This window comes from Lactuca virosa, chromosome 7 (assembly GCF_052849685.1).
Source record: "Lactuca virosa cultivar CGN04683 chromosome 7, Lactuca_virosa_CGN04683_v6, whole genome shotgun sequence".
NCBI classification, from domain to species: Eukaryota; Viridiplantae; Streptophyta; class Magnoliopsida; order Asterales; family Asteraceae; genus Lactuca; species Lactuca virosa.
Window position 1 is genome coordinate 13942898 of NC_136432.1, and position 24668 is coordinate 13967565.

The 24668-nt window shown below is 34.3% G+C and overlaps 1 pseudogene across 1 annotated transcript; it reads left to right on the top strand.

Moving 5' to 3' along the window:
- The first annotated feature begins 15161 nt into the window (after window positions 1–15161).
- On the top strand, window positions 15162–22365 carry LOC145125466 (kinesin-like protein KIN-14E; annotated as a pseudogene). Its single transcript, XR_013716008.1, has 9 exons — window positions 15162–15302; window positions 15385–15500; window positions 15600–19182; window positions 19540–19680; window positions 19766–19947; window positions 20167–20297; window positions 20372–20574; window positions 20675–20857; window positions 22025–22365. The product of XR_013716008.1 is annotated as a kinesin-like protein KIN-14E (transcript).
- The last annotated feature ends 2303 nt before the right edge of the window (window positions 22366–24668 follow it).

The window sequence follows — 24668 nt, forward strand, 5'->3', positions numbered from 1 at the left end:
ACTGACTTTACTCTTATACATATATATAAATATTATTAACTTATAATATTATAAAGTATAAGTGTTGAATTTTAACTTTTAAAATTCTAAGGGCTAACTTGGAATTAAAGTATTCATAACTGAAAACTTTTCAAATTCCAAAACTTGAGGGCAAGTTTTGAAACTATTCAAAACTAATTAATTCCATAACTTATGAGTTTAAAGTAGTTTTAATTAAAAAAAAAAAACTCTTCAAGTTCCATAACTTGAGGACAAGTTATGGAAAACTTTAAACTAATTAATAAAAAAAATAACTTTTTTTTTATTGTAACTTATGGAACTAATTAAGGTTACACTTTTTTTTTTAATTTAACGAAGAGACTCTTGAACCTCCATAACTTGAGGACAAGTTATGGAGTCATAAAACCATTTAATTAGAACTAGACTCTTCATTTTGTAACCTTTGCTAACTTTTATGAGTTTTATGATTCTTAAATGTGACTTTTCATATAACTTGAGGACAAGTTACAAAAACACACTTTGGAATCAACTCTTAGATTAAAATGGATTGAAAACAACTATTTCACACAACTTTTCTATTAGTCTAAGAACCTCATAAGAACAAGATAATTCAAATCATCAATCTTCAAGAAATTAGCATGAACATACAAACTAATACAAATCTTGAAATTATGACAATTATCTTAGAAATTGGATTAGCATGAACATTACCACATCAAAAACAAGTTTATAAGTCCAAAAACATCTTAGGGTAATGTTCCTAGTCCAATTCCAGCCAAAACAATCGAATATATGCATCCAACTCGATTTTTCAGCTACTTTTGCAAGTATAACAAGAAAACAAGCCTAGGCTCTGATACCACTGTTGGGTTATGAGCATTCTAACACTCCTAAGTGTACATGCAACCCTAAATACCTTGGATCTATGTTTTATCTATTATACATACAATTATGAACATCCAAGGTATTATCCTAATCTAGCATACAAAATAATAAATATAACAAGATAGAATACATACCTCTTTGATGTAGAATGTCTTCATGAAGCTTGAGTGCCTAGTGCCCCAAGTGTGACACCTCAAATGGTTCACACAACACCAAATACACTTGGAATAACTTGAGAGAAACTTGAACACTCCTTGAAATCGTCTAGCCCTCACACTCACACATTAGTGCACGATTTCTTGAGCCATGGGATTCTTTTATATGGTGGCTATTAGGGTTACACCATGTAACTCATAACTTTACCCATTCCTTATGCTCCATGGATTTTAACCTCCATGGAGTATCCATGGGTCACCCCATGGACTTAGTCCAACATAAGGAATCTTGGATCACAAGCCCACATATATAAGAATGAATGATTTACACAATCAACCCATATATTTAATTAGTCTCCTTTTGATCACTTAATTAATTCCAAATTAATTTTTGATCAATACTAATTAAATAACCTTATTAATATATTAGAACTTATAATATATTAACCAACCTTAAGTGTTATTTCTCTCATTATAGTCTATCCAAATGCATGATGCCATGCAACCCAAATGGACCATGCCGAGTCGGGTCAAGTCTTACCAACTATAGTTATGGACTTAGACATTAATCTAACAGAAAGACCAACAGGTGGTGGTAGAGGAAGATCGAAGTCAAGAAAGAGAGGTCAGTCGAAGAACAGGAAAGATATTACCTGTTGGAACTGTAATGAGAAAGGTCATTTCAGAAATCAGTGCCCAAAGCCTTCGGCAGACAAAGGCAGGAAGGAAGTAAATATGGCAGCAGATTCTGAAGATGATGCGCTCATTTGTTGTGTCGAAATCTCAACTGAATCCTGGATCATGGATTCTGGTGCGTCGTTTCATGCTAGTCATTCCAGAGAAGTAATGCATAATTTCAAGCAGTACAAAGGGAAAGTCAGATTAGCAGATAACAAGAGCCTGGATATTACTGGAGTTGGGGATGTGGTCCTCAAGACAACCTTGGGTACGAAGTGGACTTTGAAGAATGTCAAGTTCATTCCAGACTTGAAGAGGATGTTAATATCTGTAGGGCAGCTTGATGATGAAGGTCACCATGTTACATTTGGTGATCATCAGTGGAAAGTGACAAAGGGAAACTTAGTTGTTGCTAAAGGTCAGAAGCGGGGTACACTATATATGGTGGAAGTTTTTGATGCTGAAGTACATGTTGTTGAAGAAGTTGGGATATCCACTATATGGCACCAAAGACTTGGACATATGAGTGAGAAAGGAATGAAGATGCTAGCATCCAAAGGAAGAATACCATATCTGAAGACTGTGACAGTTGACTTCTGTGAGCCATGTATTCTGGGTAAACAGAAGAAGGTTACTTTCACAAAGATAGGTCATCCGCCCAAGTCCATGAAGTTGGAGTTAGTTCATTCAGATGTTTATGGCCCCACTTCAGTTTCTTCAGTGGGAGGGTCCCGATATTACGTTACTTTCATTGACGACTGCACAAGGAAAGTTTGGGTTTATTTCTTGAAGCATAAGTCTGAAGTTTTCAGCACATTCAAGAAATGGAAAGCTATTGTAGAGAATGAAACAAACTTGAAAATCAAGTGTTTCAGATCAGACAATGGGGGCGAATACAGTAGCAAAGAATTTGTTGATTATTGTGTTGGCCAAGGAATCAGAATGCAGAAGACGGTTCCGGAGACACCTCAGCAAAATGGAGTAGCAGAGAGGATGAACCGCACATTGAACGAGAGGGCTAAAAGCATGAGACTACATGCAGATTTACCCAAGATGTTCTGGGCAGATTCGGTCAACGCAGCTGCATATTTAATCAACAGAGGACCCTAAGTCCCCATAGGGTTCAAGATTCCAGAATAGGAATGGCAAGGTCGGGAGATTTCGCTCAAACACTTGAAGGTATTTGGTTGTGTCTCGTATATTAAAGTTAAAGACTCGGAGAGAGACAAGCTAGAGGCAAAGGTAAGGAAGTGCACCTTTATAGGTTGCGGGTTGGATGACATGGGGTACCGCTTCTGGGATAATGAGAATAAGAAGGTTATCAGAAGTCGGGATGTGGTGTTCAACGAGAATGCTCTATACAAGGATGAACTTGCAAAAAGCTCCAATGGTGACAAGCAACCAGAAAAGAAGGATCAAGTTGAGTTAGAAGAAATCTCAGATGATGATGTTGTAAAAATTATTAGTACTCCAGAGATAGGTGAAAGTTCAGGAAACAGTGGGAGCTCCGATGTATCTGGAGATAGTGGGAGCACAGTGGATAGTAGTTCAGAGGATGAGGTTGCAGATGATGCAGAAACCGAAACTCCTATTATCCGTAGATCCATTAGAGTGCGAAGACCTCCAGTCAGCTATTCTCCTTCAGCTAATTACTTGTTGTTGACTGAGAATGGTAAACCTGAGTCTTATCTAGAGGCCTTAAGGATGAAAGATTCCATACAGTGGAAGAAGGCTATGGAAGACGAGTTGAGCTCACTTGATAAGAACCATACTTGGTCCTTGGTCAAGCTCCCGACAGGGAAGAAAGCACTGCAGAACAAATGGGTGTTTCGGGTTAAAGATGAGATTGATGGCACCAAACGATACAAGGCAAGGCTGGTAGTCAAAGGGTTTCAATAAAAGAGAGGAGTTGATTACAATGAGATATTTTCTCCAGTTGTAAAGATGACTACAATCAGAATGGTCTTGGGTATTGTAGCCTCTGAAGATCTCCATCTAGAGCAGCTAGATGTGAAGACAGCTTTTCTCCATGGTGACCTGAAAGAAGACATCTACATGACACAACCAGAGGGTTTTCCTACAGTTGGTAAGAAAAATTTGGTGTGCAAACTGAAGAAAAGTCTGTATGGATTGAAGCAAGCTCCAAGACAGTGGTACTTGAAGTTTGATAGCTTCATGCAAAGGAATGGGTACAATAGATGTGAAATGGATCACCGTTGTTACTTGAAGAAATTCAACTCCTCATACATCATCCTTTTATTGTATGTTGATGACATGTTGATCGATGGGTCCGACATGCAGGAGATCAACAAGCTTAAGAAGCAGTTGTCCAGAGAGTTCGAGATGAAGGACCTAGGGGCTGCTAAGCAGATATTGGGCATGAGCATAGCCAGAAACAGAGTTATCGGTACACTAAAACTTTCACAAGCTAAGTACATCAAGAAAGTTTTAGAAAAGTTCAGCATGGCAGATGCTAAAGCGAGAAGTACACCTTTGGGAAGTCAGTTGAGACTCTCAAAGAAGTAATCCCCAAAGACGGAAGAAGACAGGGAACAGATGACTAAAGTTCCCTACCCATCTGCAGTTGGTAGCTTGATGTATGCTATGGTATGCACCAGACCAGACATTGCTCATGCAGTGGGAGTTGTGAGCAGGTTCATGTCAAATCCAGGAAAAGAGCATTGGGAGGGAGTAAAGTGGTTGTTACGCTACTTGAAAGGAACATCTGAGGTTGCCCTATGTTTCAGAAGAAAGGGTGTGATCTTAGAAGGGTTCGCCGATGCTGATTTGGGTGGATGTGTGGATTCAGGAAAGAGCACAACAGGTTATGTGTTCACGATTGGAGGTACATCAATCAGTTGGATGTACAGGTTACAAAAGAGTGTTGCTCTCTCAACCACAGAAGCATAATATATGGCCATTGTAGAAGCAGCCAAAGAGCTTATATGGTTGAAGAACTTTCTATCAGAACTTGGAATGCATCAGGAGGATTATGTATTGCATTGTGACAACCAGAGTGCAGTTTACTTGGCAAAGAATCCAGTGTTTCATAGTAGAACGAAACACATTCAGATGAGGTACCATTTTATTCGAGAATTAATTAATGATGGAACTCTAAATCTGAAGAAAATCCTTGGAACGAAGAATCTAGCAGATATGTTCACCAAGGTGGTTACCACTGAAAAGTTGAAGCTTTGTATGGCTTCAACTGGCCTTTCAGAAGTTTAAGAAAAAGGCATGGCAGAGAACGAGAGAGATAGAAAGAGAGAGAGAGAGAGAGTGTGTGTGTGTGTAATTAAGGAACGTTGCAAAGTTTTGGATGGCAGAGAAAGACTAAGTTGTTCAAGCCTCCAAGTGGGAGATTGTTAAGATTTATGGAGTCATGAACATATTGACAAGTTCCTAAGAGCTAAAGGGCCATAAATGTAACTTGGCAATTAACAATTGAATTGAATTGTTGGGTAAACGTCACTATCACCAACTCTCATGTGAAAAAGGAAATTTGTTTCGGCTGCAGAAAAACAACATTAAATGCATAGGAATTATTTCAAGCTACACATATTTTCGAGGAGGCTATTTTCTTCCTTTGGCAGACAATTAACAAATGTCAAATGTTGGGTATTCACTTTGACATTAGAGTGAATTATTGTTACGGCTCACAACATATATATAAATATATGTGTGTTGTAAGTAGAAATAACAGAGAGCACAACACAACGATCATATATACACATAAAAGAAATAGTGAGGTTGTATTTTATTTTCGACAGTTAAAATACGAGTGATACCTTACAGTGAGCGATCAGATTACAAGTGCAATTTTTTAGCCTTGTATGATTGTAATTTCCTTGGTGTTAATAAAATCTCATCTCTCTCGTTCGCCCGTGGATGTAGGTCATATTAGACCGAACCACGTTAAATATCGTGTTCAATTTCGTTTGCAATTTTTCAGTAGTTTTATTCCGCGAGTGTTACCGAAATCGTTAATCGTTTTGGTCGAAGTGCTTAACTTGTTTGGTATATTCCCAACACTAGTTGGTTGTAAGACTCATGTTTTTTGAAGTATTTAACTTTAATTTGATGTTTTTTGATTACATAGTACTGGTAGGAAGAATATGGTGATTTTGTGCATTTATGGGAAATGGGTTCAAACCCAAAACCCATGGGTTTAAACCCAAAACCCATGAGTATATGGGTTGAACCCAAGAAACCGGAAAACCGCCAAATCACTCAGAACCTGAGAAACGGAACTAACCAGAAACTAACCCTATTGGGTTTTGAAAACCAAAAACTGACAATTTTGGTTTGGGTCCAAAACTGATCCAAACCGACCCATGCACAACCCTAATGAAAGGGGCACCACAATAGAAAGGTGATAAGTTACCACAGTCATTCAATGTAAAATTTCATCATATGATCTTTTTGGATTTGAGGTGAGTTTGTGTTCTTCACTAATTTTACTAACATGAAGATGGGAAACAATGCATGAATTGTGTCACTAACCATGTAGCCTTTTCGTCCATAGTCATATTCATGGTTTGAAAGTGGTTGTTTTGGTTAATATTTTGGGTGATGGCGGGGGTTGATTAGGCATAACGGCTAGACATGGTTACATTGGTTTATTTTTTATATAGTATGGTACTAGATTATGACGTGCGTAAAACGTGGGGGAACATATCAAAAAATACATATAAAGTCATGGTAAATTGACTTTTTGAAACATCAAGTTGGTCTATGAAGGTAATGTTGCTTTGCGCCATGTTTCTGTATGTGAAAAAACTAATGATTGTTAAACACATGTAACTCAACCAGGTAATATGGACCGGGTAAAATAGGCAAAACATGAACAATTCAAAATCATAGGGTCATAGTGAAAATATAGTTTTAGGGACAGAATTTGTAAAATAAACCAGCTATATGGATTCAAAATTTCAAATTAAATGACTTCTTATTTAATGAGTTTTACGATTCAAACCATTATCTCAAATATTTGGTCAGATTTATGGAGAAACCGATATCTCGTATATAAATATAATGATATGCTTCAATTGATAACATAGTTGTTGAATTTAAAGATTCTATAATTATATAATGTTTGAATTCTATTCGAGGAAGATGATGTCAACAATTTGATCTAAGGGTAGAAAACATAGGATTGAAATACAATCAATGACCTTGATTGCTTCATTAGCGAATTAAGGGTTATCTTCTAATAATATTTAGAGATTCTAATATTATATTAGAACTTTTTGAATATTTATAATTTAATATTCTACTAGAATATTCTAACATTCTAAAAATTTCATTTGAATATTTACTGTATAATATTATATTTTCACGTATATTTTGAAAAAAACAGTGATTTTTTTTATTTTTTAATTTTCTTCAATAAAATAAATGACGAAAATAATATTTAAAAAAATTCAAAAATTTTCATTTATTTTGCATTTTAAAAATATTTTTTTTATCTTCAAAATGAATGTTTAGGATTGCGTCCATATGTCTTACAAAAAATGATGGTCTCACATGAACCTAACTATATATATATATATATATATATATATATATATATATATATATATATATATATATATATATATATATATATATATATATATATATATATCTTGATAGGTTAGTTAAGTTTTAGTTTTGTATTTAAATTGAATAAAAAAGTAGTAGGTCAATGGGTTGAATGGGTCATGTGAACCGGGTAATTTGGGGATTTTTGAGTGTTAGTTTTGTTTCTGTAAAACAGAAAAACGTGGGGCTATACTTGTTTAGTTCTGTTAGGTTTTGTAGGCTATAAAAGTCTCTTCGTTCATGAATAGAATGTAGCCGAACAGAGTCATAATTGTATCTCTTCTTCCTCCCTTTATTCCTCTTTCCTGAAAATCACATATAAAGTGTTGTGTTTGTATTGTTTGTTGTTGCAGTGAAGGGTGTATACGGGGCCTAATTTCCAACATGTGTTAGCTAGGGTTGTGATGATGTTTTTTGTTTCGTAGTATGCTTGTCTCGTTGGTGTTGCTTTGATTTTCAGTTTCTGATTTTTTTTTGTGTGTGTGAATTGATGTTCTTCCCGTTGTAAGGCTTAGGGTTTTGTTCATTGCTTGTTTTAATTAAAAAAGTATATATTATTTAATATTTTTTTAATTTTCATTTTAGGAAACAACATACGATATATATGATTACTATATATGGTTATCTTTCTATATAGTCCATGAGATTTTCTTTGTGATAAATATTTGTAGCTGTCGATATATAATCCAAGGTTCACGGAATATATGTTTTTTAATTTGATGGATAGATGTATAAATTCTATATATATATACCGAAACCACTGTGAGTGGAGTCTTGGATCATTACATCAGCTCTAGTCATTACCTTCTTCAACTTTTTTCTAATGAACAAAGGTGACATTGTCCTTAAGTTCATTGGGAGCGATGGAGAGTTCTGACTATGGCTTTCAAACTATCATTGAGATTAGAGGTCATCAAGTTTGTGATGTTGGGATGGCCAAATGAAAAAGAAAACAAAAATCTATTTGATCAAGTTTGACATCTTACTCGTTGTATGATGATAACTAATATAAAGTTTTAAAATTTTTCTGAAAAAGACAAAACCTATTTGATCAAGTTTAGCTAAAAAATTTAGCCGATCAACTTGTCAATGTTGGCAATCCAAGTTTCTGAAAATAAAATGGTCCCCCAACTGGTATTTGGTTTAACCAAGGTAGATTGTGACAGTATTGCCACAGTTATCCACCGGGCGGACCCTCTTCCAACCTTCAACAAAACTCGTTCTCAATTGTTATCGGAAGAAACTCGTCTCTAAGCAATTGTGTAAGTCCCTAATCTGCCTGTGTATCAATCAGATCCAATTGATGGTGCGGAATCCCAATCAATTGGATGATGTCAGATCAAATAGAAGAGAAGGAGAATAAGAAGATGATGAATCTTGAATGTATTGATTTGAATGAAGTTCCCTTACACAAGATTCACACACTTACACACACTAAAACTCCTCTCTTCTCTCTATTTCGTACACTCCTTCTGTGTTCATCACTCTACTCCTCACCCCTTACACCTATATTTATACATAAGAAACATGGGCTTGGTGAACATGGGCCGTAAATGGGTTTACGGCCGTAAACCTGTTTACGGCCGTAAACACAACCGTAAACACGTATACGACCGTAAACACCAAGCTGTTTACGGTCCTAGACATAAAATTACATTTTCCTAGAAAAGCAAAGTATAAACCATATTTTTGACCCAACAATCTCCCCCTTGGTTTATAGCTTTCTTTTCTTTTCTTAATTGACCCAACAAGCTCCCCCTAAAAAGTAGCTGGCTTTTCTTGTCAATCTTCATCGAGAGCTTGGCTTCAGCATTAATCTTCAAATTCTTCACGACTTCAAGATGAACTTGATGAATCTTCAATGAATGGCTTCATCTTGAGCAGTTGGGATTTTCAGCAGAATTTGACATTCAACGCACATTGGGTGAGGAGGCATCTTGTACTGATTCTTGAAAGATATCGCTTTCAGCTTGAGAATCTTCAGAGAGAACATCAGAGAGAACTAATATTCTGGATCACTTCAGCAGGTTCAAGATAGCAACAGACTGATTGAGGAGGCTTCAATGTAATCCGTCACATAATCTTCAATTTCAGCTTCACCTTGCTTCTGGGGTTGAAAGATTGAATGTCGAAAGAATAATCTTCATTTCTTGCTCCTTCGAATGAGAATTCTTCGATGATCACGGATGAAACTTTGGCTCAGAAATCTTCGACACAAACTCCATGAGTTTCATCTTCACCTGAATTCACTTTTCAAGACAAAACAAAACTAAAAGAAAATTTAGCACACAATATTTTTGGGTTTTTCATATTTTCTGAAAAAAATAAAACACAAACAAAAATATTTTTGGATTTTTTAAATTTTTTTTTATTTTTGTTTGGTTTTCAAAATTTTTAATTCTCCCCTAATATTTAAATTAGAAGAAAACTATGAACAAATTTAACAAAAATAAAATGATATCTAACTTTAAAAGTGATTTGGGATCAAAGTTTTTAGACAGCCTTTATCCGTTTATCAGTACCTCTCCCTTCATGAATAAATTTGGTCAATCGCCGGTATTGTGGTCCACTTAAACACAAGAGATTGTGACAAAATTAGGACATACTATAAGCGACAAGACAATGTGATCCTAAGTTCCTAGATAATATTCCTTAAGGACCATTCAGCTGACGACGACCAAAGATATTGTTGTCCACCTAAATTGAGCAGCGAGATCTACAGACAATCTGTAAGTGTTCAGTTTTAGTTGTACCAGAACATGTTTCCCGCTTCCTAATATGCTCCTGTAATCAAGGACTTCCAGAATACTCCTTACATCGGGTGAGCAGACAATCATTAAGAAAGAAGATAGATTTAGAATGCATATGCTATACACCCAGGTCGGATCTCTTCCAATCACGCAGAGGGTGAAACATATGGCTAACTGAAGTTTTAGAGGGATTGAGAAAAAGAATGATGCATATACTGTGTACCAGGTCGAATTATGAGTCACGCAAAGGAGACAGTATATGGCTAACAGATAGAAAGAATTGCATAGATAGAAGATGCAGAGAAATAGAATTGCATATGTTGCAGTCCGTGTCGGATGTATTTCAATCACGCAGAGGAGGCAACATATGACTAACAGATAGAGAGAAAGAAAATAATCTTCTACAGACCTAACTTATCGGAATTCCCCAGTCACCCCATCAATACCAGAATTAAGGACAGAATCCGCACATCGAGGAAAAGTTAATCCACAGTTCCAGATACGAGTTCTTTAGTGTAACCAGTAGATTCCCGTGTTTATCTCCCTGCTCAGCCTATCTGAGCGTCGTATTGTCAGGCTAAACGGATCTATCTAGGTCAAGATTTGTCAAGTCTTTGAATTCCTAAAGTTCAACTCTGCCTAGTCAAGTCCATTTTAATCTTTCGTGCCTACCAGCGCATCGAACACAGAGTCTAGACAATTCAGATTTAGTCCCTTATACAGATTCAGATTGCCTGTTATCACATGATTATATCACTTCCCAAAACATCTCATGCAAGCACATTCCATTAACAACATATTTTTGGATTTTCTGATTTTTTTTAATGTTTTTGGATTTTTTAAAACTTTCTAATTTTTGTTTTGTTTTTATTTCTCCCCCTAAATTTGTGCATAGGAGAGAAACGAAAGTAAATGCGCAAATTTAAACTATCCTAAAACAAAAATTAGTCTTTAAAGCGAATCAGCTTACGAAAAACTCAGGAGTATAAAGAAGAAAACTCAAACCGTAAGTCACCGATTGAATTTGCATCCAGAAGGTCTGAGAACAACACGCGTAATCTCATAACAGATCCAAAAACTCTTCACATCGTTAAGCACTAACCCCATGAGTGATCCCTTCCTTTCTTCCCTTCCCGCAAAGGACACATACTCCCAAACAAAGTTATGAATGTTGTACAGTTGAGAGATGTCCCCTATCATGTGCCTGGAACAGCCACTACCAACAAACCGAAGTCTGATGATATGCCTCCATAGCTGCTCCGACACAGAGCGAGATCAGTTGGTCTTTGGAACCCAGTCCATCTTGAAACTGGGTTGACATTTGTCATCCTTGCATGGTACTCTCTCCCATGACATATCCTGTTTATCACAAACAGAAGATGAAGAAAAATTAGAATCGTTAGAAGATTTGGGAGAGTGAGCCTTTGGAACCCATCTGTAGTCGGGTTTGACCCATTTCTTTTTCGATCCGATGGGTGGCTCAGTACTTGCTTTTGATCTTGATGTCGGCCGTTGAGATGAATTTGATTTTGGCTTCACGGGAGCATCTCTTGGATTGGGCTTCTTGGCCGACATTCCCTTCTTGCCCTAGGGAGTTGGATTCCTGGCCTTCTGCGAGTTCCAGTCATCATTGTCTGAACGTGACCTTGAGGGGTTTCTTTTGGAATATTTCCCTCTTGGCGCGTTTTGCCATCCTTGTGCGTAGTAGGGAACGTATGCACGATTTGGACAGTTTCGGGCAATGTGTCCACGTGTTCCACAGTGAAAACATCTCTTTTTCTTCACTGTGAAGTTGTTTCTTCCTGCCCCTGGTGGCGTATCCTTGCCCTGTCTCTTATTTTTCCTACAAGCACAATTACAACAGACACTCTGTTTCACTGGAATTGGTGGCCTGTATTTCTCAACAGCAGGTTGATCAGAAGCAGCTGAGTTCGAAGCAACAGATTCAGGGCTCAAGGAGATGTTGGTTTGTTCAGTGGTGTTCTCCTTGTTCTCATACTCTGCTACTTTACCTGCACATGAAGTAGATGTGCTAGAAATAGGAACATAAGAATTTTCAAACAAATAATCAAATATGTCAAAAAAATTTAACTCAACATGATCCGATGCAAAAGCATCAAAATCATCACAAGATGTATCATCAATTTTAATATCAGAAACAGAAGGTTGTTCATTGGAAACAGAAACATCAGGTTCAGGCTCAGTTTTGTTATCAGAAACAGATCCTTCAACTTTGTGCTTTGACTGATCTAAGGATTGATCTGAAGGGGAAGTAGAAACGTTAGTACTTTCAACATTAATAAATCCTCCTGAAACAAAACCAGATGGCTTGCCATAAACCATGAATGGTTCGTTGGCAATCTCATCTTTAGACAAGGGTTGATACTGATATGTGTGATTATAAGGAGGAGGTACACTATCGTATCCTAAACCCTTCAGCTGGTTTCGTTTGAACTGCATGCAATGATCAATCATGTTGGCAACTACCTCGCTTGATCCATCAATTTTTCTAAAATCAAAATTTGCAGTATCAAATTGTCTTTTTAATGTATCAAGCTCGGTAATTAACTCATCATTTTGTCTCTTAACATAATCATAAAGTTCACATTTTTCACTGTATTCTGTTTGAATTCTTTTAAAATCTTTTATTTTTGTTTCTAACTGGGCCTTAAGGGGTTTCTGTCCTTTCCTGAGTTGATATCCTTAATATCTCAGGTCCTCAACTTCTCTTTTTAATAGATCAATTTGTTCCCGAAGAAACTTAATCGTAGTTTTACAAGATGGATTACATGAAACTTCATTGATTGGAACGTTTGAAGAACTCATTTATTTATTTATTTATTTTTTTTTTTATTATTTTTTTAATGAAATATGCCCTTTGACTAAAAACTCAAAAGTCAACCTCAAAAGTCAAATTTAAAAAGTCAAACTCAAAAGTCAAACTAAAAGTCAAAGCGAAAAGCTAAATTTGAAAATTAAAAGTTAAACGAGAAAGTCAAAGTTTAAAGTCAAAGGTCAAGTTTTAAAAGTCAAAGTCAAAATTTTAAGTAAAAAGTCAAAATTTAAAAACTAAAATTTTTAGATGAAAAAGAAATTTAAAAATGAAAGAAATTAATTTTTGGGGTTAAAAATGTTGAAATGCGAAATTTGGTGCGACTGGGAGTGGTTTTAAGTTAAAATCGAAATGCTTGTAACAAGTTGCTGGTTGGTTCAACTGGTAAGACGTGTTGCTGATGAACCAGAGGTCGCGGGTTCGATCCCCGGCACCCCCAAATCCACCTTTGTTTTTTTTAATGTGCGAGGACGAAGACTGCAGCTTGCGAGGACGTGCAAGGGCGAGGTGCGAGACCGAGGCTCCTGAACGAGGCGAGGTGCGAAGACCGACGACGCGATGCGAGGACCTGGTGCGAAGATGCTGCTGACCGTAAACGAGACCGAACACGTGCGAGCCGTAAACTCCGAACCGTAAACTCGGACCGTAAACTCCGAGGCCTCGGACCGTAAACCGTTTCCGGCCGTAAACTCCGACTCCGGACCGTAAACTCCTCGGAAACCCTAGCTGCTGGCCGCCACCCCCTCGCTGGTTACGACCAAAAACATCGATTTTTGCCCATTTTTGCTCCAAAACTCAATCAAAAACCCGTTTTTATGAAAAACGCGAAGAACAAACCCCCCTTAATTTTCAGAGATCTATCCAAAAACGCAGGAATTTTTCAAAAATAAGATCAAATATGCTTCAGATCTGACAAAAATGACTGATACAATCCAAACTCTGATACCAATTGTAAGTCCCTAATCTGCTTGTGTATCAATCAGATCCAATTGATGGTGCGGAATCCCAATCAATTGGATGATGTCAGATCAAATAGAAGAGAAGGAGAAGAAGAAGATGATGAATCTTGAATGTATTGATTTGAATGAAGTTCCCTTACACAAGATTCACACACTTACACACACTAAAACTCCTCTCTTCTCTCTATTTCGTACACTCCTTCTGTGTTCATCACTCTACTCCTCACCCCTTACACCTATATTTATACATAAGAAACATGGGCTTGGTGAACATGGGCCGTAAATGGGTTTACGGCCGTAAACCTGTTTACGTCCGTAAACACAACCGTAAACACGTATACGACCGTAAACACCAAGCTGTTTACGGTCCTAGACATAAAATTACATTTTCCTAGAAAAACAAAGTATAAACCATATTTTTGACCCAACAAATTGCTTTAGTCACTCAAAAACCATCTGATACATCGGCTGACACATCACCTAATCATGCCCACAACAACAATAATAACCATGGTGGTTGTTTTTCTTTCCCGTTTTTAGAAAAAACAAATCCGCAAATACTTTTTAACCAACAAAAAAAAACTTCTAAAAGCACATACATAATTGAGTTAGAAAGACTTCCATAACCCACTCATAATTCACAACACAATTAAGTATTACAAAAAATCATGCATAAATCACATAGAATTATAACTTAAAATTACCGAATAGAATCATATAGTCAATTTGTACTATATTTGACGTTTAAGGACTCAAATCGTAGAAGGTTGCAGTAGAAGATAAATGTTATGCTTTAATAAAAACAAATGTGTAACAAAAGTTTGAATTAGGGAGCAAGATAAATGTTATACTTTCAAAAAAAATAAAAATACTAAAAAACAAAAAAAAAGGACCAAACATGTAATTTACTCAAAAAAAAATAAGGTGAATTTAACTCATTTTAGTTAGGGATGAGCAGCGGAAGCTGGTACCTGCTTTCGGAATCGGAACTGTCTCGGAATTGCTGGTTCTGGAACTGGAACTGCCTTAAGCGGTTTCGGTTTCGGTTCCTAAAGTTGCGGAACTGGAACACCGCCTTAAGTAGTTCCGGTTCCAATTCTCATTTTTACAAAACCGATACATGCTGGATACCCGCCGGTTCCGGTTCCAGTACCGGATACTCGGAACCGGCGGTTAATCGGAACCTGAACCAACGGATACCCGCTTTTTTCTAAAAAAAAATATATTTTTAGTTTTTATATATTTGTGATTTTGTTTTTAACAAAATAGGAATAAAGAACTTATACCTTAAATCGTTTTTAGGGTTTTAGGGATTCATTATTACCAAAAAAAAAACGCCGCCACCCTCGCTACACTCCCTTCTTCGAGTTGTCGCTCTCGTCAATGTCGAAGGCCAACAATCGCGACTACTTTCTTAGTCAGTCGGCCCAATCGAAGCTTCATCTGTGTTCACGATATGGTATTTTTATGCTGTTTTCGTTTTATGTAAACATAATCTGTTGATAGTTTTGATTAATTCCGTTTTTCCGATCTGTGATTAGGTTTGCCGTGAAGAAGAAACCAGCGCCGGCACCGAAGAAGGTCCGGCGATGAAGGCTAAGGAAGCAAAGGATCCTAACAAACCGAAAAGGCCTGCTAGTGCTTTCTTCATTTTCATGTATGTGTTATTAAACCTAAATTTCGTGAGATCTGTAGCTATTTCTTCAATTTGATAATCGTTATTTTTGCTGATTCGTTGGTTTTTTGATCGTGTCAGGGAGGATTTTCGGACGATGTACCCATGTTATTGATTTAATTTTCCGACTAGTTATTTCGCCAATGTCTACCCCTTTCTCCTAGGAGTTGGTAGGTCAAAGGTTGATCAAAATCACAAAACAAAACAATAAAATCAAATTTCAAATTGATAATCAATTGCAACGATCCTTCTCTGAAAATAGTTGTACTTTCCTCCTTTTTTCGTCAATTTTGCATTAATCATTACAATTATGAAAGACAAATAATTGATTAAACTATGAAGTTGCAATTGTTTTTAGACTTGGTGACTTTGACTATGTTTTTCAAGATCTAAATCATGATCCATGTTATGGTTAGCAATTGAGTCTATTTTGATTGTCTCTTTTTTTGGTTTGATGAAGAATACTATGAATTGTTATGCTGTTGAATGCAACTTCATATTAATATATAAAAACAAGTCATATTCATTGGTTGAAGTAAGAAAACATGTGAACTTAGCTTTTTGCATAACTTCTTTAAAACAAAAAGTTTATTATTCGTTGAAGTAATACAAATAAAAATGAAACTTAACATTTGTTATTTTAAAAACTTGTTGCATATAATTTGGTAATGGTTCTAAAAACATGATTTTAGTTTCCTTTACTATATGCAAATAACGAGATGGAAATGCCATTGTAATAATTATACCAAAATAATAATAACAAACATTATAAATATATAACATTTGTATAACGAGATGGGAACCGGCAGGAACCGGAACCGGTAGAACCGGCAAAAACCGGAACCATATATTGCTATTTCTCGAGGACCGGTTCCAACATTGAAGACACGGCAAGAACCGGAACCAGAACCGGCGGTCCGGTTCGGTTCCTATTTTCCACCAAGTTTGGTTCCCAGGCCGGTTCCAGCCGGGTCGGTTCCTTTGCTCATCCCTAACCATAGCCAATAAATAGCAAGTAAATTACCAATATATTAATAGGACCAAATTTGTAATATACTTTATTAACAAAGAAACCAAATTACTCACTTGTTTTGCAGTCTTTTCACTTTCTGAAGAGTAGGGCTGTAAACAAACCGAACGAACACGAACGGGGTTTGTTCATATTCGTTCGTTTAAGTTAGCCAGACAAATGAACGAACACGAACGAGTTTTATTGTTCATGTTCGTTTGTTTAACAAATTGCATTGTTCATGTTTGTTCGTTTATGTTCGTGAACATGCTAAATGAACATAAACGAACGAACATAAATGAACAAAGATAAACAAACATAATTCAAACATATATGAACATAAATGAGCATATAATATATTAATGTTATCAAATACAATTAAGCATATATGAACATTAAAAGAACTTATATGAACAAACATAAACAAATATAACCGAACAACATAAACGAATGTTCACGAACATAATTGAACGAACAAGATCATTGTTCATGTTCGTTCGTTTAACTAAACGAACGAGAATTTGTGTTCATGTTCGTTTATTTATTAAATAAACGAACATAAGCGAACTTCCCGCCGAACGGTTCACGAACAGTAGTTTGCTGAACGTTCGGTTCATTTACAGCCATATTCAAGAGCTTCTGATAAATATTGTACATATTTTTTGAATAACAACATTATCAGAGTTTTGGCTTATTACACCCTCAAACATATTTGTTTCAAACACAACAACTATTGCGTCAGACTTTATTTGAAACAAAAAAAAGACTATAATTAGGATAGCATAATTAAAATAAAGAAATAAGAAAAGTCAAAGTGATCAAACCTGTTTAATTTCAAACAGAAATACACGCAAAACATGGTCAATACACATTTTGCAAAACATATCAGTTTTTGTGACAGCAAAATGCAATATTTTTTCTGCTGCAACAGAGCGTATAAATTTTTTGGTAACTTGACAAAAAAAGTGAACCTATGCACAACCAAAAAATTATGTTCAGGGTATATATAAAAAATAGCAAAATTATATATAACCACGTTTTATTCAGAATGAAAATTTAGAACATTCCCTACGCTCATTAATCCCCAGTGTGATTTTTTCAGGTAATAGTCGAATGAGGTTTTTAATCTTGGAAACATTAAGAAAATCGAATACCCATACGGAAGCATCCTAATGATCCTCAAAACCTCTTGTTTTACATCTTCTTTTGTTAGATTTCTTTATACAAACAGATAAATGAATTAATTATAATGAATTATAATGAAACTGTAGGATCTTCAAAACTACATAATGGGGTGTTTGGGAATGCTTTTTAAAACAGGTAATAATATTGATGCTTAGGTCTTACCATGGAACCATAACAACTATGTATATCCGACTCCATTCATTTTTATCATGAGTTATTGCAATTTTTCTTGGTAGATATCGCTCAAACCGGTCACTAAACAAAACTTAAAGATTCTAAAAATGTTTGATTGAATGAATACAATAAAATTAGAAAATTTAAAGAAATAGATAGATAACTAACGTGCATAACTCTGGTTTAGTAACAAATCATTTTTGAACCAAACTTGAAATTCTGACACCTTTACAGAATCCCCCTTTCTAACCCGATAGTTACCCAAGATAGGGTCAACATCTTGGGTAATTATCCGGTTGCAAAGGAGGATTCTGCAAAGCTGTCAGCATTGTAAGTTTGGTTGAAAAATGATTTGTTACTAAATTAGAGTTATGCACGTTAGTTATCTATATATTAAAATTTTCTAATTTTGTTTTATTCATTCAATCAAGCATTTTAAGAATCTTTAAGTTTTTTGTAGTGACTGGTTGGAGCGATATCTACCATGACAAATTGCAATAACTCGTGATAAAAATGAATGAGAATCAGATATACGTAGTCGTTATGGTTCCATGGTAACACCTGAGCATCAATACTATTCCCTGTTTTAAAAAGCACTCCCGTATGTCCACTATATAGTTGTGAAGATCCTACTGTTTCATTATAATTTATTATAATCAATTCCTTTATCTGTTTGTATAGGTAAATTTAACAAATAAAGATGAAAGACAAGAGTTTTTGAGGATCATAAGGATGCTTCCATATGAGTATTCGGTTTTCTTTAATGTTTCCAAAATTAAAGACCCTATTTGACTATTACCTGAAAGAATCACACCGGGCATTAATGAATGTGAGGTAGGTTCTAAATTTACATTCTGAATAAAACGTGGTTATATATAATTTTCCTATTTTTTTATATATAACCTGAACATAATTTTTTGTTTGTGTATAGGTTCACTTTTTTTGTCAAGTTACCAAAAAATTTATATGTTCTGTTGCAGCAGAAAAAATACTGCATTTTGCTGTCACAAAAACTGATATGCTTTGCAAGATGAGTGTTGATCATGTCTTGCGTAGTTTTGTTTGAAACTAAAAAGGTTTGACCATTTTGACTTTTCTTATTTCTTTATTTTAATACTCCTATCCTAACTATAAACTATTTTTTGTTTCAAATAAAGCCTGACGAAATAGTTGTTGTGTTTGAAACACATATGCTTGAAGCTGTGATAAGACAAAACTCTGATAACACTGATATTCAAAAACATGTACAATATTTGTCATAATACCAAAAGGGAATTAGTTGAGGAAACTAATCAGGTTTGTATTCATTTTGAATTCATATATATATATATATATATATATATATATATATATATATATATATATACATTTTGAATTCTTAACTATGTTTTTATCAAACACCAAAATAAAATAAAATAATAAACATTTACAACTAAACCAAATATAACATTTAGAGTTAAATCATATACCAAATATAATTTTTTTTTGAAAAAAAACTTTGAAAATAGGTAATATAGTCATTTTACTTAGAACAGGGACTAAAATTGCAAAAATTATTGATATTCAGGTACAATTTCTATTATCTACTCTTGATTTTTTTTGACTTATTGAATTCTATTATTCTTAATCAATCACTTGATGATATGCCCATAGGCTTTACAAAAGATCCAAGATGAGTTAAGAACATGTAACTCAGAGTTGCATGCAACTGAAGAAAACAAGAAGAAATTGTTGAATGAGAAAATGATATTGGAAGAAAGAATTTCAAGACTTGAAAAGAAGAAAGTTGATGAGGTTATAATCTAAGTTTTATCTTCTTTAATTATTCATATTTAGTTATGCATTTGCGTATATTAACATGGTTTACATAATTTATTAGATACGAACGCTTGAGAAAGATTTAGAACAAGAAAGAAAGATGACAAAGCATCGAATTTCTGAACTTGAGAAGCAAGTAGTAGAGCTCACACAAAAATTGGCCAATAGTCTAGATTTGCAATCCAAGATAATGAGTTATCAAATTTGCATACAGAATTCGAGTATTTAAGAGAAACGAAAGAGGTAATTTATTTATGTCATCTTTGGTATAAGAGTAAATTACATTTATGGTCCCTCATTTTAGCTGATTTTGCAAAAACTTTACAAAACCTCAGATAAGGACTGGAATTGCAAAAAAAACCTTTTCGGGACCAAAATTGGAAAATAGCTATAAAGGGTAAAAAATATATCTCAACTATGATATAATTTATAAAATTTTGATAAAATTTTTTCTTCTTCGAGGATATCGATAGGAAAAATGAGCAAGATGATGAAATATTGAAGATGCAAGCAACACAGTTAGTTGGCTGAATATAAGGTTCTCTATAAAGAGGAGACGGTTTTACGAAAACGAAACTTTAATACTATTGAAGGTATAAATTAAAGTTTTATTTTATTTAAGATATTTTATTTAATAAATATAATTTTAATATTTTTGCTATTACAGATATGAAAGGCAAGATCAGAGTCTACTGCCGATTAAGGCCCTTGACACCAAAAGAAAGGACTCACAAAGAAAACGATGTGGTTACATGTGTTGATGAGTTTACAGTTCAACATGTAGGAAGAGACGGAATGATTAAAAAACATTTTTATGATCGTGTGTTTGATGGAAGTGCCACTCAAAAAGATGTTTTCAATGACACAAGGGTAAGTTCAAAGAATAAATAGTTATCAATTATTATTATTATTATTATTATTATTATATAAAATGTTAATATTATTTGTTTTAAATGTTTGTGTAATGCAGTATCTCGTACAATCAACCATTGATGGTTATAACGTGTGGATATTTGCATATGGTCAAACTGTTAGTGGGAAGACTTTTACTATTTATGGATCTAAAAACGATCCTGGACTTACCCCACTTGCCACTTCAGAGTTATTTCAAATTCTGGAAAAGGATCGCGACAAATTCAACTTCTCTTTAAAGGTAAGAACAAGTATTTTTGTAATATAAACTTATGTGCATAACTCAAAAATATTATTTTTTGATCATTATTTAATGTTTATAGTTATACCAAAATAACTGGGTGGATCTTTTACTTCCAAATCCAAAGCCGCAATAGCATACAAATGTAGAGATCAAAGTAGATAATAAGGTTAATTTAATGCTAAAGGGTTGTTTCTTTTTGACTTATTGGGCTTAATAGGTTAAACACTTAATCTGTAGACAATTATTCATGGCTTAATGTTATAAGACGCTAATCCTTTACTTATTTGTCTTTTTCCCCTTCCAAACTGGTCCTTATGTTATGTAAATTGTTAAAATTGATCGACTATATATATATATATATATATATATATATATATATATATATATATCCAGAAGCTGCAATCTCATTCTTCTACTTCTTCTTTTGAGTTTAGCCTCGTTGACATGCCGTTTACCATCCGATTTGTCGCCGTTCGCTCTGTAGTTTTCACTCGTTGTCCTTCTCGGTCTTGTTGCCATTGGATCTTCATCTTCTGCACTTCTCGCTGCTTCAGGCCTCGCTGTAGTTGTGTAGGCAGGTAACTGCTAAGGCACATTCTTACACGTTAGTTTCACATGTTGTTAGACAAATTGTATCTTATTAATTATAAATCATATCATAATCGTTTGTTTGTTCATCAACAGGGGATCGGAATTTTGATTATTTCAGTTTTCTATTTTCCTTTGGATAGTACATAATCCATCATGTATTTCCTTAATTCCCCTATATCTTTCAATTCACAAACTTGATTATCTATTTATGATTATTTTGAACCAGAAGGGTAAGCTAAACACTAATAATGGTAAGCTAAACACTAATAATGGAGAAGCTTTAATTTTCTGTTGTAATAATGGCAAATTGCCTGGTGATGTTTCCCTTTGGCAAAGCTTACTTGTCTTTTGAAGCCCAATTGTAAGAAATTAGGATTTTGCTAGTGCAGAGTCTAGATTCGAAATCAATAAAGTAATGCCCCATTTATTTGCAAATAAGCTGAAGGGTGGTATTTAAAATATTCAGAACAGAATACTTTAGCTCTTATTTTCTTAGAGACACAAGAAGTAAGTGATTAAATTTAAACCAACAGTCACAACTTATTAAATGTAATACTTTTAAATTTTGTGCAGCTAATTTGGAAGATCTATTTCATATGGTTGATTGCGGGATAGCAACTAATGTGCCTATTATTCATACAAATCTCAAACCAAGAAAACCATCTGAAAGGATTATTAAGATCAAGCTCCGAAACCCAATTTTTGATAAGGATGAAAGTGGATCTACACAGGACAAACCTGTCATTAATTTAGAACAGTATATTTATGAACTGGAATGGGACAAAACTCTAGCCGTTTGTGATGTTTTTTTGATACTTGGAACTTAGTATTCCTAGCCTTTTGTAATGCATGTCCCCTTTTAACATGTTTATATTCCTGCTATATTGTTAATGGAGTGGTATAACTGTTCTATATATTGCATTGTGTATTCTTGTCCCATTTTTTGTTTATCAAACCAAGGACAAAATAGTCAAATGCATGTAATCTGACCCATTTTCTGGTATGCTAGAGACCCAAATCAAGGGCAAAATAGTCATCTCTTTTCTGTTTTTATTTTCCACAGCAGGGGCAATATGGGAATTTTTCCTGCTTTTATTTTTCTTTTCTGTAAACCGATTCTGTTTGCAGTTGGGCAAAATCCTCAAATTATACTCAACTTTTTGTTTCTGGGTAGCATCATATCAGAGTTGTACATACCAAAAAAGATAAAAACTCCATTCCATACATGTGGTGACAAAAGAAAGTGACAATTACACTTAAAAATCAATTTAATTTGCATCAGGCCTCATACCAATTTGTTTTAAAATACATGTAGTGTAATTTTTCATCTTTTAAGTTAATTGTTGTTTAATTCATTAATTGATGCATCGGTTCATCTTTCCAGACCTATAATGACAACAAAGTGACAATTATACCCTTGAAAAATCCATAAACAAGACTTCATGGTCCCGGTCTGATGTTTGAAGTATTAGCATTATATATGGGTTCTAGACTTCATGGTTTCTGCTCCTTTGCTTTTGGTAGTTGCTGCTGCTTTGTCTCTTTTCAGTTGATTTTCCATATTTTGGAGTTGACGATCCATATAGATAATTGAAGGAATTGTAGAATAGGAGTTTAGGTATATGTAATATATAATCAGTTGAATCTATTGGAAGCATTAATCGAAGCATTAGAACCTAAATCAAAGGGGCTATTATGGATCGTCAATTTTTTTTAGTCGACACTGGTTTTCCCGCCGATCTCCAAGTCGGCGATCCAAACTCCAAATTGGTGATCACAAACACCAAATTGGCGACCCCAATCACGAATTGGACATAGTCTGATCGGTACAAACACGTTCCAATAATCAATTTTGCCAGGGATAGTGAAATCGCCGATACTGTTCTAATTGTCGACTGCATGTTCTTGAAGATGGAGATTTGGAAGAGAGCGTGGTGCTGTTTGTTTTTTTTCTGCAATCTTCTTGACCTCTCTGTCTGCGCCATGCAGACCACGCGTAGACATAGCCTGCAGACTGTTTGTTTTTTCGAAGACTGCAGACCTAAAAAGGTCTACGCGTCCTCTTCTTGGCGCAGATGTTGACCACAGACTTCTGACATCTTCAACATCTTTTAGCCTAAAAAAAACACATATATCTTTTTTTTTTAAACTTATATTTATTCCAACTTTCTTAATGATAAACACATATATCTTTATTTTTTTTAAATTTATATTTATTCCAACTTTATTAATAATAAACACATATATCTTTATTTTTTTTTTCTTTTTTTTTTAACTTATATTTTTTCCAACTTTATTATGATAAACAATTTGGAAAAAAATAAGTTACAATACTTTAAGAAAAATGTTCGATGACACAAACATGACATTTTTGACAAATCTATAAATAAAGATTTATTATAATATCGGTCGTTGAAGCTGTTTATATAAATATGAAAAAAAATCATAATATTATCTTATATTTTTTATACCAAAATTTATAAAACATTATTTAATTCATTATCATCAATTTCTTGAGAAAAATATTTATGGTACGTTTTTAATTGGTTTAATTGAAAAAGTAAAATGAAAATTTTCATTCGAAAATCGAAGTTTATTTCCATCAATTTTATGTATTAAATTCTTTGATCCTTAATTACAATGTTTAGGTATAACTTTACGACCAAAATTGTTGTTTTTATCAAATATATACGTTAATTCGTACCATTTTATTTTCACATTTTATATAATAATACATAAAAGTTGATCTAGATTTGTTAATTATTTATAATAAAGTCATTAAAATATTAAAAAAACACTTTGAAGTTAAAAAAATCAATTTATTTAGATTTTAGTTTATTTTAGTAGTCTGCAGATGTTAAAAAAACAAACAATCTTCTTAATTCAGACTGCAGACGTTTGTTCCACCTCTTCTACTGCAGAGGTCTACAGATGTGGTCCGCAGACTGCAGACATTTTGCCTCAGAAAAAACAAACAGCACCGTAAACATATTGTTAACCGGTTAACTATGAAAACCTGATGAAAGAAATAAGTTAGGCCGTCTCAAAAATAAAAGTGGTTTAAATGGACCTAAAAATAGTAAAAGGGTTTTTTTTAAGCATGGAGTGATAATAGATAGGTTTTATTTGTGGTTTTCCCTATAATTTATAAAATTTTGATAATATTTTTTTTTCTTCCAGGATATCGATAGGAAAAATGAGCAAGATGATGAAATGT